The following is an 18,787-nucleotide window of genomic DNA, read 5'->3' on the forward strand; positions in this document are numbered from 1 at the left end:
GGATGGCTAATTCCAAACAGATCGGCATCTCAAGTTCAGACACTGGCTGTACCAGTCAGCTTGTAACAGCACAACTGAAGACGTTAATGAGCCAGGTAAGGCCGCTGTGAAACTCAGTAGGACCTTTTCAGGGCCTGTGGGCTGAGTTTTTTAGTAGAACATAAATCAAAGGGTTAAACAGATAAAATATTGTGCAACTGTAGCTGTGAGGGTCGTAGGAAAATTGACCCAGGTCAGCAAGACTCTTAATGGACTTAATAGTCTCGTCTTCTTATAAATCTCTTGCAGGCCTTGTTGGCTGCTCTCAGAATTGTCTAATCTTTCACGGAACACATTCTTTCACTTAAAAACTTCAGCATGCACTATCCTCTGCCATATTATGCATACACTGAGGGGTAATATGAGTATGTGTTACAGCAGCCTAGTGGCAAATGCCAATAAAGTGATTTTGCATGTCAGTATTTGGCTGCATAGACACCATACATTTCAGACACACACACACACACACACACGAATCTTGGGAATCCTCACAGAGCTACAATTCCCAGCACCCTTAACAAGCTACAGTTCTCATGTTTCTTTGGTAGGGGGATGTACTATATACCTATGGTGTGTACACAGCTTTAGAATAAAAGCTTGGTTTAATTCAGGACTAGGTTGCATGACCAGCTTTTGAACTGTAAGACTGTGCTGAAGCAACCCCAATTGGCATTTGTAGTCCAGTTTGGAAGAGAGGGTTCCCCAGATTTTGCCTGTGTAGTTTGAGATTGATTTCATCTTTCAGGAATACTCTTGCTCTGCATGCAAAAACGGACGACAAAGGGCATTTTTCTATCTCTGTATATTGATCAATTTGTAACTAATAGACCACCTTCTGGATTAGTGCCACAGGACTTCAGTTTTTTGCGGCGAGCAGAAGGGAGGGGGGGGGAACGGCAAACTTACTAAGTTGATATGCTCCTGCTCTCTGTGACTTTATTTATTAGTCCTTTCAAAGAGGGTTGCAATCACTGAACCTTTTGCATATGAATTTAGCACTTGGCAAAATAAATAAACCATCAGGGAGTCACAAACTTCTACAGTGGCTCAAGTAATGTGATCTCTATTCAGCCTGTTGTGTGTGGATTCCAGCACAGTTCCCAGGCATCTCTTTTTTTTTAAGTGTTGTTCAAGTTGCCATTTAGGAGAAAACAAGTGGAAGTCTGTGAGAAATTGCAGATGGGATTGTATACATATGCCTGTGTGATGGGAGGGGGAGTTAGTGAAGGTTGGAGATGCAACATGGAAGGAGATGGCAGCCTGGGCTGCTGAGGTTCATTCATTTGCCATAGCTACAAAAACTAAAACTGAACCAAACACGCAACATCAAATAGCAACCAGGAGATGTCTTGAATGTGTGAACCTCCCCCCACTCTTTGAATGTACCAGACGGAGCTCTATTTCCACCTTACATCATCTCAGACATGAGTCCTTTCAACAGAGGGTTCATCCACTCTTACTTTTTCTCCTCACTTTTTAGGCATAGGTCTGGGCTTTCCAAGTTCTGAGTAGTGTTGTTCTTGTTTTTCCAGCATTTATGCTGGGAAACCTGCCTTTCACCACTGAATTGAAGCAAACTGCAAACTGCAGAAAATCCAATTGCTGTTTGCTCTGTTTCAACGGTAAAATGCAGGTTTTTCCAGGGAAAGCACTAGGACATAAACAAACAAACCCACTTGGACTCAGACCTGGAAAGCCCAGGCCTGTGCCTAAAAACGCAGCACAAAAGGAACTGTGGCTGAGCCTTGAGACAGTTTATACAGTCAGACCTGCGCTACGCACTCAGTAGAATCACGTGGTGGAGTCCTTCCTAGAGTGCACATACTGCAAAACTCATTTCTCATAGCTCTTCAGTTTTCAAAGCTCCTTAAGAAAACTGGAACATTAGGAGAAAGGTGACCCTGATGTGCTAATTTCCAACAAGCAGAGAGAATTTTGTGCTTGTTTTCTGGAACGATATCATTCACAAAGGAATCTAGCAGGTGATTTTTGCACAGCATGTTTTGCACAGTCAACAGCTGCAAGTCACAAAATGGTATCAACAAGTGATGATACACGTATGTGAAACACAAATTGACCATAGTTCTGAAGTGGGGAACTTGTGGCCTTTCATATGTTCCTGGACTCCTCCATCCTTGATCCTTGGCCATGCTTGCTTGGGCTGATGGGAAGTGGAGGGCCACAGGTTCTCTATCCCTGTTTCAATCGCAACAAAGTGCTTGCAAAGTATATGGAACCATAGTAACAATAGAAGCAACAGTTTGTGCTAACCACTGGCTGTCCATAAGCTATATGCCTCCTTTTGCAATTAACTCTATCATGTTTTTAAAACCTCATTCCAACAATGTTTTTGTTTTTAAAGTGTGTGTGTGTGTGTGCATGATGGGAGAGAAATCTCAGATGATCTATTACATGATTTCTCCAGCACCCATTCATTCATCAGCAAAAGACTTAAAGATAATAATTTTTTTTTTGTTTAAGGCAATTACTTAATCTCAGCAAACTCCTGTGTTAAGCACGGCTATTAACAGAGCAGGCCATAAATCAACACCCAACCAGGTGGGTGATTATTCTGAACTGCAATCACTCTTCGGGACCTTCTCAAGACCCCTCGCAGTCTTAAGCACCCTAATTGCATTGCACAGGCAGCATGCTAACAACCAGCACTTTGCATGAGCAGCAAGGAGGATGTGCTGTAAAAGGCGCCAGGCCCATTTTTAATACCAGTCAGAACATTTACTTACCAAGGCAGGATGATACATGGGGGTGATTAGCTAGCACCAAAACCACAGCTGGGTGCAACTGATAACTCCCTCATTCTCTCCTCTACGCCAAGACCATCCTGGCTGTCTTATGCTCATTATAAAATGGCCACAACTCCCTGTTCTTAAGATTTGCATGTACTTCCTGGGGGTGGGGTGGTAGGGAGAAACAACATGGCCTTTACCATGTGGCTTCAGCAAAATGAAGTGGTTCCCTATGTGGGGTGATCCCAGGCCCAATCTCATGCCCTGTCTGCTGAGTACATGCGAGTCAGTGATGTGGTGCATAGGGAAAACTGGATGCCAAAAATCCTATTGTCCCATGCAACTCTCTGAATATGATATCAGCCTTTCCCAACCTGGTGCCCTCCAGATGTTTTGAACTACAATTTGCATCTGTTGGGGAATGCTGTATTATATCTATTGCACCTTTGAATTTTTATTAATTATGCCCCTTCAACATTTATGGTCTGTTAACAGCTCTTAGCTATAATAGCGGCACATGTCATCATGTGCAGAGCCATTGCAGCTTTGAATACCAGGGGATCAGCAAACAATATTGTAGGGAATGCGGGCAAAGGTACTGTTGCTTTCATGTTCTGCTTTGGGCTTTCTGAAAGGATCTGTTTGGCTACTGGTGGAAATAGGATTGTGGACTGGGTGAGCCTTGATCTGATCCAGCAGAGCTGTTCTTATTGTATCAATAACACAGGAAACTGCCATCTACCCTATGGGTTTGTCTAACCCAGTATGGTAGTGGCTGTCCTGGATTTTAGACAAGATTCTCTCCCAGCCTTACCTGGAGATTGAAACTGTGGTACTTTGCCCGCAAAACAGATGCTCTTTCACTGAACTATGCCCCTTATATGCTCTTACATTTCATGTGCTCCTATTAAGCTGGACAAAGGTTGGGTTGCACACACACACACACACACACACACACACACACAATTACGCTGCTGCTTTGAATGGTGGCATTCCCTTTGCAATTTGGGACAGATTGCCCCAGGGGAATGATGTCATTTCTTTGTCTAACATTGTTCCCAGGGACATTCTTGGGACTAGGAGATGGCTTCTCCCATTGACCAATGAACCTTGCTTGATGCAACAGTAAAGTTTTCTCTCTTTTTTCTTTTTTTGGTAAACTTTATAAACTTAGTTTATATATATAAGCAATAAGTTTATAGATAAGCAATAGCAGAGATCATTCCATGTGTAACTTAAAGGTTAATTCCGATCTTGGCAATAGTCAACTAGCCAAGGCAGCAGTGGGTGGAGGTGTTCCTTAGCAGCCAGCCAGAGTGGCAGGATCTTCACTGAGGTAATAGGGATCCAATTGCCCTAGAAACAGACAACAAGCGTCCATCAATTATTCAGAACAGAATGGATTCCTTCCATTGATAATGATATTATGAGCATGAATTATGAATCTTTTTCTCCAACTTCCATGACATATTTGACTTCAAAAGTGGTGCTAGGGCTTGTAATATCTCTATGCCAAACCACAGCAAGTAAGTTTGCTTTTTGTATGACTACAGCATATAGCCCAAGTCTAGTAAAAGATACCAAAACAAACTCAAATCAAAGTTTCTGCTATAGACATTGGCCTTCATATGTTCTCCTACAGTAGAAACCTCTTTTATATTTTCTTTAGTATGAAAGAAAATGAGAAAACATGCTTGAAATCCTACCTTGCTTGAAGTTGTGCCATTGACACGGAGTGTGTGAATTCCTTCATAGATTCATTGGTGGTAATGAGTGAAATGCCTTCATAGACCTAAAGAACTGGACCATTTACTTTTAATATACAGGGCGTCAGTATGTTTTTCTTCTGGTTCAGTTCAGATTGTTTCAGCTCTAGTCAAACACTGGTGTGATTCCCTAGCTGAAAAGAGCTGCAACCTATCCGTGCTGTAAGTAGTATTCTGTGGCATTCGGTTTGACGTTGTCTTGTGGTTGTTATAATGCAGCCCTCATTCCAGGTGATCTTGGCACTTTATGGAGTCAGGCCTTGCGAACAAGGAGGGCATCTGCACAAGGATGAATTTATTCTACATGTCTACAATTGCACCATGGAAATATAAAATGTAATACATGGCTCTGTGGCATTTAGCATCCTCAGTTTGCTTTTCAAACAAGACATAGATTAAAAAAAAAGTTTAAGACATAAAGGAAAAATCCGGTGAAACTTCAGAATCTTAGGGAGCCTGAACATTCCAATTACTGACAACACTCAGGGGTGGATCCCAAAGCTCTCAACAGCAGCTGTGTATAAATATTAAAAAGAACCAGCGGCCAAAAAGGAACAAGTGGTACCTTATATAAGACTGGTAGCCAACATGGTTCCCTCCAGATGTTGACTGCACTACAACTCCTTTCATCCCTGACTGTCCGCCTTGCTGACTGGGGCTAATGGGTGTTGAAACCTATAGTACCTGAAGGCACCATGCTGGCTGCAGGGAGTAGAGTTAACTGTGTGCTGAGGCCTATCCTGTGGAAGCAACACTGCTGCCAATGAGACCTCCCCAGCTGTAACACATCTCAGGAGTTCTACAAGGATTTGATGGTAGGCTGCATCACAGCAGCATATTGAACCTGAACAGTTAAACTATCCCTGTCCATCTCTACATGTGGATTGCTGACAAGGTAGAACAATATGTTTTCAATCTTAAACCCATTTTTTTCTGGCATGGGTCCAAAAAAATCCACCTCATCCCAGAATTCCTAGAGCTGTGCCACCACAAGGGTAGACAATTTGGGACTATAATTCCCATCATCCCTGGCCATTGTCCTTGCTGGCTGAGGCTGATGGGAGTTAGAGTCCAACATCACTGGGAAGGCCACAGGTTGTACTCCAATCATTTTGTCCATGAAACAGCCTGGTAAGTATTTTCTTCTGTTTTACCAGTGGCTCTGCAAGGAAGTGTGGAATCATTTCCCTGCATTGACGAATTGCATTGACAAATGGCTGTACTGGCAAAAATGGGGAGTTTGCAGGGAATGTTTGAAAAGGTGCCCTCAAAGTGGGTGAGCCAGTCATGGTAATGAGTGAAATTTCTACACTCCTCTATTCATTAAGTTATGCTTGGCTCTAGGGCATCTCTGCAAGAATGTATTCCTTGGCTGCCCATGCTTCTCCACTGTAAAAGCCCATGCTAAATCCTTTATAAGCAGGTCATTGATTTCAACCAAAATGAGAATAAGAAGGGGATTGTGGCTTAGCCCATCTGAAGAGGCCCATTGCAGGATGCAGACTAGGTGCGACTCTTGCTTTGATCCATACATGCAGCCCATTTGCAAGTGGATTCCAGGAATGCAGCTTCCACCATGAAAAGCACTTGGCTGTGCAACCCCAGGAGACTGCCAGTTAAGGCCTTGATCCTTTTGACTTCACTGAGCAGTTGTTGTTTTATTTCAACAGTACCGCTGATCTGGGCCATATTCATACTGTACATTAAAGCACTGTTATAACCCTTATTCCCTTGCAGAGCTACAAGTCCCAGAGTTCCCTGTGAAGAAGGTTTCATTGTTAAACCACTCTGGAAACTGTAGCACTGTGAGGGTTTCCTAACAACTCTCAACACCTATAACAAACTACAACATCCAGAATTCTTCCATAGCTGTCAACTTACAGATTTGAAAATAAGGGACCAGCAGCCTTGAAAATAAGGGACCAGCAGCCAAAATAAGGGACCTGCAAAATAAGAGCACTCCAGTCTTCCTGTCCTCCTGCAGACTGGTCAAACTCATGCTGGTAGCTTCGAGAACACTGTCCAACCAACTTTGTAACCAGAGGTTCAACTGAATAGAATCTGAATCACATGCACCACAAGGCCTATGCTGTCTCAACTTAAGATGGCTCCCTGGCCTGGCTTTGCACTGCAAAGTTTGCAGCAGCACATGCAACAAAATGGCGTCCAGCATTCAAAAAACCCCTCAACTTGCATTAACTAGCCACACACAAGGCATGCAAGCTCCACCCCCCAGTCGTTCTTAGACTTCTTATTAGGTGAGCAGCACAGCAAAGCAACACAGTTGGAGCCTCCCTCCTCCCTGGCCGGCAGGGAGGGAGGGAGAGGAGCTGCTTCCTTTGAAATTTAAGGGACATCATTTAAGGGACATCCATCAATAAGGGACAGCAGCGGGACATGGCACTGGAATAAGGGACTATCCCTTCAAATAAGGCACACTTGACAGCTATGAATTCTTCAGAGGACACCTTCACTGTAAAGAGGTGTAACACTGCTCTAAATATATGGTGTGAATATGGACCTAGAAGCATCTGCCAGAAATGCAAGCACTAAGGCCTCACACAAAATGTTTGTAATTCTGGGACCCCAGATTTGCACTTCACCTACCTATTGAGGGTGGTGCTGTGAAACAATTCATTTTGTTTATTGAATGGACACAACGGAACAAAGTATGGAACATTCATCAGGTTCCATACAGATCTGTGCCATAAGATGGCGCTCTGAAGAATCACCAGTTGTGATGGGTAGATACCAATGGTCATTTGAACTGGCCTTATGACCTGATAAGCTTAACGTTTGATCAATATTTATTGAATGTAATAATATGTTCAGAAGCAGCACCATGATGGCACATGCCTTCTGCCTGTCTGGTGGCCAATTGTGTTTTGATGCTGTATGCTTGCGATGGTAGAGGACAGAGTGGGGCTCTTTGTTTTGATAGTTTAAAACATGAGGAGATATAAATATTATATTGCAGATATTCACTCTCACACTGCACCAGAGAGAGAGAGAGAGAGAAATACTCCATATGGAAACCTTTCCTGTCAACCTAAATTCAGCAAAGGCTGTTTTAAAAGTACAGATTCAAGTTATTTTATGTTGCCACAACAACCCATTCTGGGAACAAAAAAAAGGTTGATAGTAAATCTATATAAAGTGATTTTACAAACTCTGATGGAAACAAAAAAGAAAAAGAAAGAAGTGCTTTCCTTTTTTATTCTTTTTCTTTTTGGGGAAGATAAAATCAATCTTCTTCCTTCAATAGTTTTGATTCTTCAATTAAGGGATTTGATCCACTTTCCCCATTATCCAGCACACTCTTAAACCTCCACTAACATTTGCGTGTTTTTGACAACCACCTGCCTTCCCTTTTCATCTTCTCTTCTACCTTGGTTCACTCCAGGAGTTTTGCTACCCAGTTGGAACTTCTTTCTTATTATTTCGAAGCAGCTGTTGGACGAATGAGCCCTGGATTCCATCTGGTTCTTTAAGTTCAATAGTCTTCCACACTAGCTTTCTACACTAAAAGACAGCAACCTCTCTTTACACAATGGCCACATTATATAACAGTGACTTCCCAGCAAAGCAAACTTCCTTTTATTCGATTGTGTCTCCCTTCTCTCTTTTAGAATTGCCTCAGCAGTCAAGCTCACAATATGTTTTCAGATCTGAGCTAGTCTAGAGGGCCTCCCCCAACACCCCTCCAATTGCTTTCTGGAGGAATTGGCAGGGGCCTGTATTATTAGGACAGCAGCCAACTTGTTCTAGTGGAATTTCCTGTCTGATTTTAATCCTACCCACCCCCCAGCTTTCATTTTTTTCCCCCTCCCCTCCTTCAAAGTGAGCCGAGGAAAGCTTTTTTAATTACACTGCCGTGGGTTACTCTTTCAGGATATTATTATTCTTATTAAGTACTTCCTCTTGGGAAGAAGCAAAAGAGCGGAGCCTAACAAGGATGGTGGTACAGTCAAGACTTGTGGCCTTATTGTTCCTTAATAACTTTCAGATTGGAGGGGTGCTTAGACATACGTCTTGGCATGACAGCCAAGCAATGGAAGTGATTTCCAAGGCCCTTAGCACTCTGCAGCTCTGGACTTGTGCAATTAGCAAGCTGCTGATTTAAAACCCTCCAGGTCGACTTTCCAGCTTCTCTGGGTTTGCAGTTCCTTAACAGCTCACGAAGCCATCCTAGGCATGTTTGGTAAGTCCCATGGTATTCAGTAGGGCTTACTCCCAGGTACATGTGCACAGGATTGCAGCCTTGGATCCAGTACAACAACCAGAAGTGAATTTAAGATGTTCTTGTGGTATCCCATGGGTTTGGGAAGTGTACACCCTGTGTGAGAAAACCTCACAGTGAGTCTGCGCTAATACTAGGAGGCAGCAGAGGAGTCAAGAGAACTTCAATATTTATGAACAACAGAAAAGAAACTCAGCATGGCAGCTAGGACCTGTTACCCAGGCAAGACTAAGGTTCAAACTAATTCCCACTGAGCTATGAAGGGAACCACACCCAGAGAGGGGAGGGGAATTTCTATTACAGACTAGGAATCTTGGTTAAAGATACAGGCCATACACGCATAGGATTTCCAGGTCATCAGCCAGAACTCATGCTGTCTCTTTAATAACCTGGCAACCACATCATGAGGATGAAACAGCTGCTTCTCCTCCAAAATCCCATCTTCAACATTCCCCTCTTGCAAGCTGCAATAAGCAGGACTCACTTCTTGTCCCTACAGCAGTTGGAGAAGGGTGGCCTAGGAAGTTCAAAGACAATGCCTGGCAGAGGAAGGTGTGGCCCTCTAGACATTGCTGGACTACAACTCCCATCATCCATGACCATTGGCCAGGCTGGTTGGGGCTGATGGGAGCTGGAGTCCAGCAACATCTGGAGGGTGGCACTTTCCCCGCTTCTGATCTAGATTGTAACTTCGTTACAGAAGGGTCAGTTCTTGCTCTGTAAAGCCTTGTGCACATTGATGGCACTATATAAACAATAGATACATAATCTAAGAAAACCAAAGCTCCATCACATGGCTCCATCATGATTCATAAGAGCTTTTGCTTCTCCAAAGGCTTCACCTTCCGATATGCTTCAAGAAGTGTGGTGATACCACACTACACCATTATGAATTATTTAGCTTCATGGGGGTAGAACAAATTCAGGGGCACCTTTGCATCCTTTCCTAGCCCTCCCCATAACTGAAAGCATCCAGAACCTCTAGTAGAACAATAGTGCTCTGTCTTTCTGCCTAGACTTTTACCAGGGGGTGTTCAAGCAGATTATAGGCCAGAGCTAAATTTCACCGCACCTCCAGTGAAGGTTTTATGACTCCTAGTTTTACAGTGAGTCAATGGCATAGCTGAGGAATAAAACCTAGAGGTTCAACAGAAAAGATCCAATTTTTAAAAGAGAGTATTAACACTTCAATTTGCAGTAAGTGGGTCTGAATTAAAGTGTATCACTGACCCTCAACCGCAGGGGATGTTAGGAAACTGTGTAATGGGGACATTATTCTCTCATTATTCATGCTGGCATTTCCTGTGTGTCCATCAGAAGCACAGGCTACCAGGGCAGAACGATGCCTGCTTAAGCTGTCTCACAGTGATGTCTCACAGTTTCCGGGCAGGAGTTGATCATGGTGTGGATTTGCCAAGCGTGCCTTCCTCTTAGCACATTTACCCCTTGCGTCCTGATTTCGAGTGTCTTCAAAGCCCATGACACCTTTGGTAAAGGCTGTTCTCCAACTGGAGCGCTCGCAGGCCAGTGTTTCCCATGTTTATACTACTTTTTTTAGATTTGCCTTGAGACAGTCTTTAAACCTCTTTTGTTGACCACCAGCATTATGCTTTCCATTTTTAAGTTCAGAATAGAGTAGTTGCTTTGGAAGACGATCATCAGGCATCTGCACAACATGACCAGTCCAACGAAGCTGATGTTGAAGAATCATTGCTTCACACTGGTGATCTTTGCTTCCTTCAGTACACTGATATTAGTTTGCCTGTCTTCCCAAGTGATGTGTAAAAATTTTCGGCGACACCGTTGATGGAATCTTTCGAGTTGGAGATGACATTTATAAGTGGTCCATGTTTCACAAGCATATAGTAAGCTTGGTAGTACAATAGCTTTGTAAACAAGCATTTTTGTTTCCCTGCGAATGTCCCAGTCCTCAAACACTCTGCACTTCATTTGGGAGAAAGCCACACTCACAGAGCTCAGGCGATGCTGGATTTTGGCATCAGTGTTGGCCCTTGTGGAAAGATAACTGCCTAGGTAGGAGAAGTGATTGACATTTTCCAACGTTGCACCATTGAGTTGGATTTGTGGCGCTGCAGAGGGGTTATTTTGTACTTGATCATAGACTCTGGTGTGTGGAGCTACCTGAGTCCCCTTGCTCACTTTTCAGATGCAACTTCAACTGTTCCAACACAAGCCTTGGAGTGGTAGCTAAAAAGGCAGCATGGGTGAATTATGTCAGAGTGGATGATGCATTCACATCTAATTTGCAGCCCCATATAAGGCAAATCCTTAGGGCAGCTCCAAATATTATAATTATTGTGGGTAAACACTGATGTGTCCTGGAGCAAATACATGAAGTGTGTCTGTCTCTCACATGCATACATATGTTTGCACCCCTAAGCAGCAGTGAATGAATACAAGTCCCACAACTCTCAGCACCCTTAACAAACCACAGTCCCTGGGATTCTTTGGGAGAAAGCCATGCATGTTAAAGTGGTATAAGAGTGCTTTGAGTGTTCAGTGTGGATGTGACTTAAGGTTATGGAATATAATGACATCAGTATATGGGTGACATCCACCCCTGTTTATCCTTTCCTTCAGAACCCTTCAGATTGTCTAAAATATCCTTTGAGGAGCCAGCCATTTTCATGATTGCTTTCTGTTGCTTTTAATTGTTCTTATGATGCTGTACACTGCTCTGATGGTTTGTGGGAGGGTGAGATATAAATACTTTTAAAAAAATAAATATAAATCCAGTTGAGCACCCTGAGTCAATGCTTGCAGTCAGTGATGAACTGGATCAGGGAAACTAAACCAAAACTCAATCCAAAGAAAATAGAGATAATGATGGTAACTGGTGATGGATGCTGAGATTAAAATGGAACAGGCTTGTTCTGGATAAGGTCACATGCCCCCTTAAGGATCAGGTTTACAGTTTGGGAATAGGCCTGGGCCAAGCATTTCTCCTGATTCCCAGAAATTTGCTGTGACCCAGAGTACTTTTGCCAACTGAGGTTACACCCCCACTGTTGGAGGACTTAGTAGGAATTTGAAGGCAGTCCTTGACTTCCTCCCTCCTGCACCCATTCTTCCATTATCTCAGTGGGTGAATGCAAAAATGGTACCTTATCACACTCTCCCTGTCCTCCTATGGTAAACTGGTTCTCTGTAGCATCCTGCCAAGGTGCAAGGGGAATTTTACAACCTATTTATTTATTTATTTTAAAAACCTCTCTACTTGGATGACAGGCTTATCAAGGGATTGGATTCACATCAAAGTAAGTTACCATTTAAAGTTGCCTATAATCACCCAAGAAATAGGGGAAAGTGGGAAAGTAGTGTATTTCAACATTCCTCTTGGCAAGCAAATAGAGCCGAACACTTATTTACTAAGTTCTTACAAACACACTCTGGTAAGCTTACCACTAGGTAAATTATTACCTGTAGTCATCCTGGATTTGTTCCCTTCTGCTCCCTCAGACCTACTCACACCCTCCTACTGCTTCTCTACTCCTCTTCCCCTGAAGCCCTCCCTGGGCACTTCTTGGCTTTTAAATTTCGCTGTCCATGGTGGCACCTAGAAGGGCTGGAAGGGGAAGAACTACTGCAAGCATTGCATCTTCAGCTGTGAGAGAAAAGAGAGGTCAAAATGCTGTAAAGCTTTGTGAAAAGCTAACAGTTGCAATCCCCCGTTTCTTGTCCTGCCATGCCATTTTAATTTCTGGGTCTATGCAACTGAACATTTATCAGGTAGTAACTTGCCACGTAACCCATATCATCTCCATCTCAATGAAGTACCCTTGGTAAATGATAAGAGATGGGATGCAGCACGTGCCCTTGCACTCACAGGTGGGCTTTTGTTCCACTGGAAGCACCCACTAAGAGAAGAAGAAGAAGGGAGGGGACCCCCCCTCAACATTCCCTGAAAATCAGCTCCAGAAACAGGGTGGGAAGTAGCATGGGAGACAGTGATGGAAAGTGGGAATTTGTATTTTTAAAAAACAACAACCCTCTCCTCCTCTTCCAATAGTGATGCCTCGCTGGATCAAAAGCCCATCCCTGCATGCAAGGAAACCAACTCCATTCCACCCGTAGCTTAAAATAATGCAACAGGAGGCAATGCAAATCTCCAGATGGTTAAAAAAAACAGCAACAGTAGTTTTCTCCAACATCTTTTTGTCATGGATGATTAAAGCATGAATGATCTGTAGAAAGCAATGCTGAGAGTGCGGAATGCATCACACATGGTTCTCTGTGTACCTGTATCCTCTTTTGTTTTGCTAGGAGGGTGGGGTGGGGATGAGGGGGGAGATAATTCCTGCCACTGATGCAGCAGCGCTGGGGGGAGGGAACTATAGCAGCAATTTGAATGAGGCTTTGTTTTATAGCTCAAGTTACACATTCACCTCTGGCTTTAAAATGTGCAGACAAAGTGTAATTAGCAACCACATAATTACCTTCTTTGGCACAGAGTGCATTCGTTCTGCACTGGGCGTATTTTGTAAACTGCTTCAAATAAGTCATCTTACTTGAAGCGCTATTAAATGTAAGCCCTTAATGGAGTTTTGATTGCAGGTTAAGTCTGAGCTACTGTAAGTTTGGCTTTCTGCTCTGCTTCTCACCCACCCCCTTAGTTGGTTGGGGCTCCTGCAGATGACTTTCCCAGCACGTTCCAATTCTGTGTGGTAGCTGTGACTTCATCTGCGGAGAATCCCACCGGCGTACCCATAGGATATGCTCTGTCATGCTTGCTGTGACCCAGTTCCCCCCACCCCCTGCTCTTTTGTCTCAGACCTTCTCTGACCCCTTCCCTATTCTCTCCTCTGATAATTCACCCCAGTCTATTATTAACGGTGCATTAAGCTGGAGGTTGTGGCGCTTTCAGGCAAGAGATCTTTCTTCTGCCCATTCAACTCCCTTAAACAGCAAGATCATTATTCGGATGACATCATAAAAACACTGATAACCTGGGGGCAGTTTGCTATCTAGGATTCTGATTGAATCACAAGTTCCTGAACTCTAAGGGACATCAAATGAAAATGAGGCCCGTGCCACCAGCTATAACTGCTTAAAGAGGAAGGGGTGTGTTTCCATTTTGTTCCTCACAGCAAAACTAGATGTTATAAAGTGAAGTCTCTTCTCTCCCCACCCCATAACGTCTGTAAGAGTTTATCCCACGCCTTGCATTTGATGTCATTAGACTTTTGTGTTTGTCCCCCCACACCACCAGCAGCCAGTAATGTGGACGGAGAGTGGACAGCCCCCTTCTTGCATTAATTACATAAAGGAGCTCCACACAATTAAAGCGGCAGTGGGGCCATGAACCCAATGTTGTGCAGCTCCAACAGCCATGTACTGAGCATAATCATCTGCAGTGGGGAAAGACTGCACACACAGACTCCGTTGATGTTGAAACCGTGTTAGCACAGAGTTACAACTGCCATGGCCTCCCCACATGTACTGGTGTCAGCTTACACCACTGCACTCAACATGTGGATGTGGGAAATGTGGAAATTATCCAACACCAAGGGGGCAATATCAGGGTAGTAGTTCAACTGCCCCTTTAATCTCATGGAGTTTTTGAGTTCATTCACTTTTAGTATTAATCTGCATGTCCTGCTTAGCAACCTGTAAATTATTGTGCTGGGTCTCCAAACCTATGCCCACCTAGCTGGGAGTAAGGACCATTGAACTCAGTGGGACTTACATTGGAGCAGACGTGTATAGGATTTTGTTGTAAGATGTCCAGCATGGTTCCCATTCATTGCAGTAATATGATGTGTATTATACAATATTCTAGATAGGAAAAGGCAAAATGTGTAAATAAACTTAAAGCAGGCCTTCTCAAATGGTGCTCTGTGGACCACTTGGTGGTCAGTGAGCTTCATTTGGGGAGTCTGTAAGTATGTCTGTAAAAATACAATTGAAAAGTACACAGCATGTAGCACAGCAGATTACAATTGCTAAAACTGGCAGAAAAGTCATTATGTGGTCTACCAAGACCCTTAGCCATTTTCAAGTGGTCCATGGGGGTGGGGGAGTTTGGGAACCACTGGTTTAAAGCTCTCCACTTCAGTCTTGTCTTTTTCCCTCATTTATTTGAATTCAACATTCAAGGAAGAGACACCAACAAGGGCAACTTAAGAAATTGCATTTTCTGTTTAGACTGCTGAAAGAGATTTCTCTCTCTCTCTTGAAATGTATGCTTACCCTTTGAGAAATTAGGCAATTGTTTCTGTCTCCAGAAAACAAAAATAAAAATGCTGATTCTGATAGGGATTCCCATTCTGTGATTGGTAGTGCATGGAGATCATCTTTATATTTGCCTTGTTCTATATCCCTTCTTTGTCTGAGGCTAGTGTTTACATGGCCCCTGGAAAGTTACAGGTAACAAGGTTGCAATCTTCCTAATACACGAAATATTAATAATGTGCTCAGGCAACCAAGGACAAGAAAAAGAGGCTTTTCTACAGTCAGAGAAAATGTCCACATTTTCAATAAAAATATGAGATCCTGTGCTTGTTTGATTTCTTAAGTACAATCTCTCTGTATTCTCCTTCCTTTAATGCAGAGGTAGCCAGATGTTGTTGGACAACCACTCCCATCAGCCCCAGCTAGCAGGGCTATTGGTCAAGGGTGATGGGATTGGTCATCCAACAATATCTGGAGCAAACAATGTTGGGTCTTCCCATTTAATTATTATGGGCTCCTGTAAACTCAATGTCCATGCTACAGTACAATTTATTTTGTCCTCTTTATCCACGTGACCTCATACATCATCCCACACACCAATACCAGCTTTCTAATTATAATATCCCATATTTATTTGTTTGTTTGTTTGTTTGTTTGTTTGTTTGTTAGGTAGTTAGTTTAATTAAATTTAGATTTAATTGTTTTAGATAGATTATATCTAATCTTGCTCTTCAAATGATCCCAGGGCCATTTATATACTAAACTACAATAAAATCATTTCATACACAGTTCATCAACATCAACAAAAGATCAGCAATCACACTAATAGGCAGAAATACGCAGTGAATGACCATAGCAGAACCATACTAGAGGGTCAGACCCATCATTTCATAAATAAACTTGTGGGGAAGTAAGTCTAGACGGATTTCTTGGGAGCTTGCTTCCATGTAAGTCTTTAGTTCTTTATGTACACTGGCTAGAGGACAAGCAAAAAATGTCTTTAATAACTAATAATTAAACATTCCAAGCATGTCCACCTCTTTTAACCCCTGTGTGTATAACTATGTAACTGCCGCACACCTGGTAAGAATACTTGTCCATTGAGTACTTATCATGAAAGTCTTAGTGAAAATGCCAGTCAAGAAGCTAGACAAGAACTTTATTGTCACTTTCACTCCAGCAAGAGCAGAACAGTGACAAGAAACTCCTGGCTCCATCCTGATCCAACTAATGACTAATCTATGTCATGACATGATCCACATAGCAGCATCTATCCAGGGTTTCACCTGAAGCCATTCTCATCACCTCCTACCTCTTATCCTTTTGACTGGAGGTGTCAGGGATTCAACCTGAGTTCCAATGGCTACAGCACATGTTATGTTTTAAAATGCATACTAAAGCAACAAATGGATGTTTGCAAACATGTGTGATAAAGGTTCTTTCAGCATGTATATGGAGTATGTAACAGGTGTTTGCCAATACGTCATAATGCGTGAGCGAGCTCTTACCTCCATTTCCCCATTGGGACTTAAGCGCCAAAGTTTGCCTTGACAGATACAAAAGATGGGCCAGTTTCTTTAGTCGCCGATACTCAGTTAGGCATGGTGCTGGCCACATGTTAGCGTCCCCTAAATCAATGTGCTGGAGTTTAGCTTTCCAAAGCTGGGTGTACCGCTGAGGTGGTCACCCAGTATGAGACAAAGGCCTTGTTTGCACAACTCTTTCCAGCGAGGGACTCCCCAGCTCACTTCAGTTGGAAAGGAAATACATTCTGCACATGTTCTCTATTGTTGATTCTCTCAGGGTTAAGCCTTGGCACTGAAAACTGTTAAGTGCTTGTGGACTTGGCATCGAGTTGGACAGAGGTTGGCACTGAAGAGTCTAGCGGCTATAAAACTGGAGTGTGAATGAGATTTTGTTTTCATTTGAGACCAAACAGGGTCATGATGCCCTTTCCACTTGGGTAGACACTAGCTGCATCTTTATTTAAAAGATTCCTACTACACAGGCCCTTTGAGCAGTGTCAAATCAATGTTTACATAGAACCTGGAATGGCTGGGGTTGGGGAGGTGGTAGTGGACCCATAATTCATTCATATTAACTCCATAGTTGTTGTTGTTTTTCTCTTTGGAGGTTTAACAGTTACTCTACTGTGTGCTGACATTGGCCAGGCTGCAAAATAGCTGCCAGGATTCCCCTGTGACTCTTAGAACAAGGCTGCTATGGAACCTTGAACTCTTTCTACACCATCATCTCTGATTTTACTCCTCTCTCAACAGCCCTGGCAGCCAGGTGGTTTTCAGAGGGATGGAGATAGATGATAGAAAGATAGAAAGAAAGAAAGATAGATAGATAGATGATAGATAGATAGATAGATAGATAGATGATAGATAGATAGATAGATAGATAGATAGATAGATAGATAGGTAGATAGATAGATAGATAGATAGATATAGATAGATGATAGATAGATAGAGAGAGAGATGATAGATTAGATAGATAGATAGATAGATAGATAGATAGATAGATAGATGATAGATAGATAGATATAGATGATATAGATATATAATCTTCTGTATTCTTTCATTTTTGCTCAATGTGTAGTTCAAGCAGTTTCCAAATATTCCTCTTGTGCTGACAAGACCACAGTGAAAAGAAGGGTTGGGGATGTTCTATAGCTAAGTTTTTATTCCTCCTAATAAAGTCAAAAGGGTCAGGGAGTGCCCAATCCCTCTTGCGTTTTTATTTACATTGCCTGGACCCACCTTTAATAATAATAAAAAATGCATTCAGGGACCCATTTCCTAATTTTTGCACCATATTATATTTATATTTATTATATTTGTATGGTGGTATGGCTTCTCTTGCAACCCAACTTAGATCAGACTGTGACCTGATCGTGAGTTTCAACCCACCAATGGAAGACTGGTGTTCTAGGGCATGGTTTGAGGGCATTAGGCTACCATCTTGTTGAAGCTAAGCAGGTCTGGGTCAGTTGGTTCAGTGCCTGTGAACCACATGTATGCTGCTTTGGGTTTCATGGCAGAAGGAAAGCAGGATCTAAATGTAGGGTTGAAAGGTCATACAAATGCATTAGTCAGTTTATCATTTGTGTGCAGTGAATTTCTCAACTGCTTTACAGCTCTCAGATAATCACACTGTTAACTTTGGGGACTGGCAATAAATACCAAGGCTTGTAGCTTTCAGCCACTGTAGGTGTCCTGCGGTCTTGCAGACCTCTTTAATGAAGTGGAAACAAATGCACATCAGTGGGGCCACAAATGATGATAAGTAAGGGCTATTAAGTCTCTTTCAGTGGGACCACAGCCACATTTCCTTTCCAGTTCTGCTTAAAGAGTTCACATTGGTTCTAACCCCAACTAAAGAATCATGGCAAGAAAAAATGATGGACTAGGCAGAACTGGCAAAACTGACATATAAGCTATGGAACAAGGATAACTGTGACTTTAAAGATGAATGGGAACCCTTTACAAAGTATTTGAAGACACAACAAAGCGAACTGGACTCCTTGGCTGGTTTTGAATAAACATTCACAAACTTTTTATTGATAATAATCAGCTAAATAGTTTGAGGATCTATACAACTTTGTAACATGCAGAAAACAGCATTCCCAGAGAAACCAAAGACTGGAATTGAGGGAAGCCGGGGGGGGGGGTGTGGGAGAGTGGGGGGGGAGGAAAAATGGGGGGGGGAGAGAATAAGGATGATATGTTTTTGGATAATATGTTTTGTTTTAATTTTGAATTAATTTTTTTAAAAAAAGAGTTCACATTGGTGCTTTG

General features: G+C 42.6%; 1 protein-coding gene across 1 annotated transcript in view; it reads left to right on the forward strand.

Annotated features, from left to right (window-relative positions):
• The window catches only part of GLI2 (GLI family zinc finger 2), a 191,562-nt gene that overhangs the window by 111,228 nt on the left and 61,547 nt on the right, over positions 1-18,787 (forward strand). The window lies entirely within an intron of this gene.

Source organism: Podarcis liolepis (genome assembly GCF_965112155.1).
Source record: "Podarcis liolepis genome assembly, chromosome: 1".
Classification (NCBI taxonomy): Eukaryota; Metazoa; Chordata; class Lepidosauria; order Squamata; family Lacertidae; genus Podarcis; species Podarcis liolepis.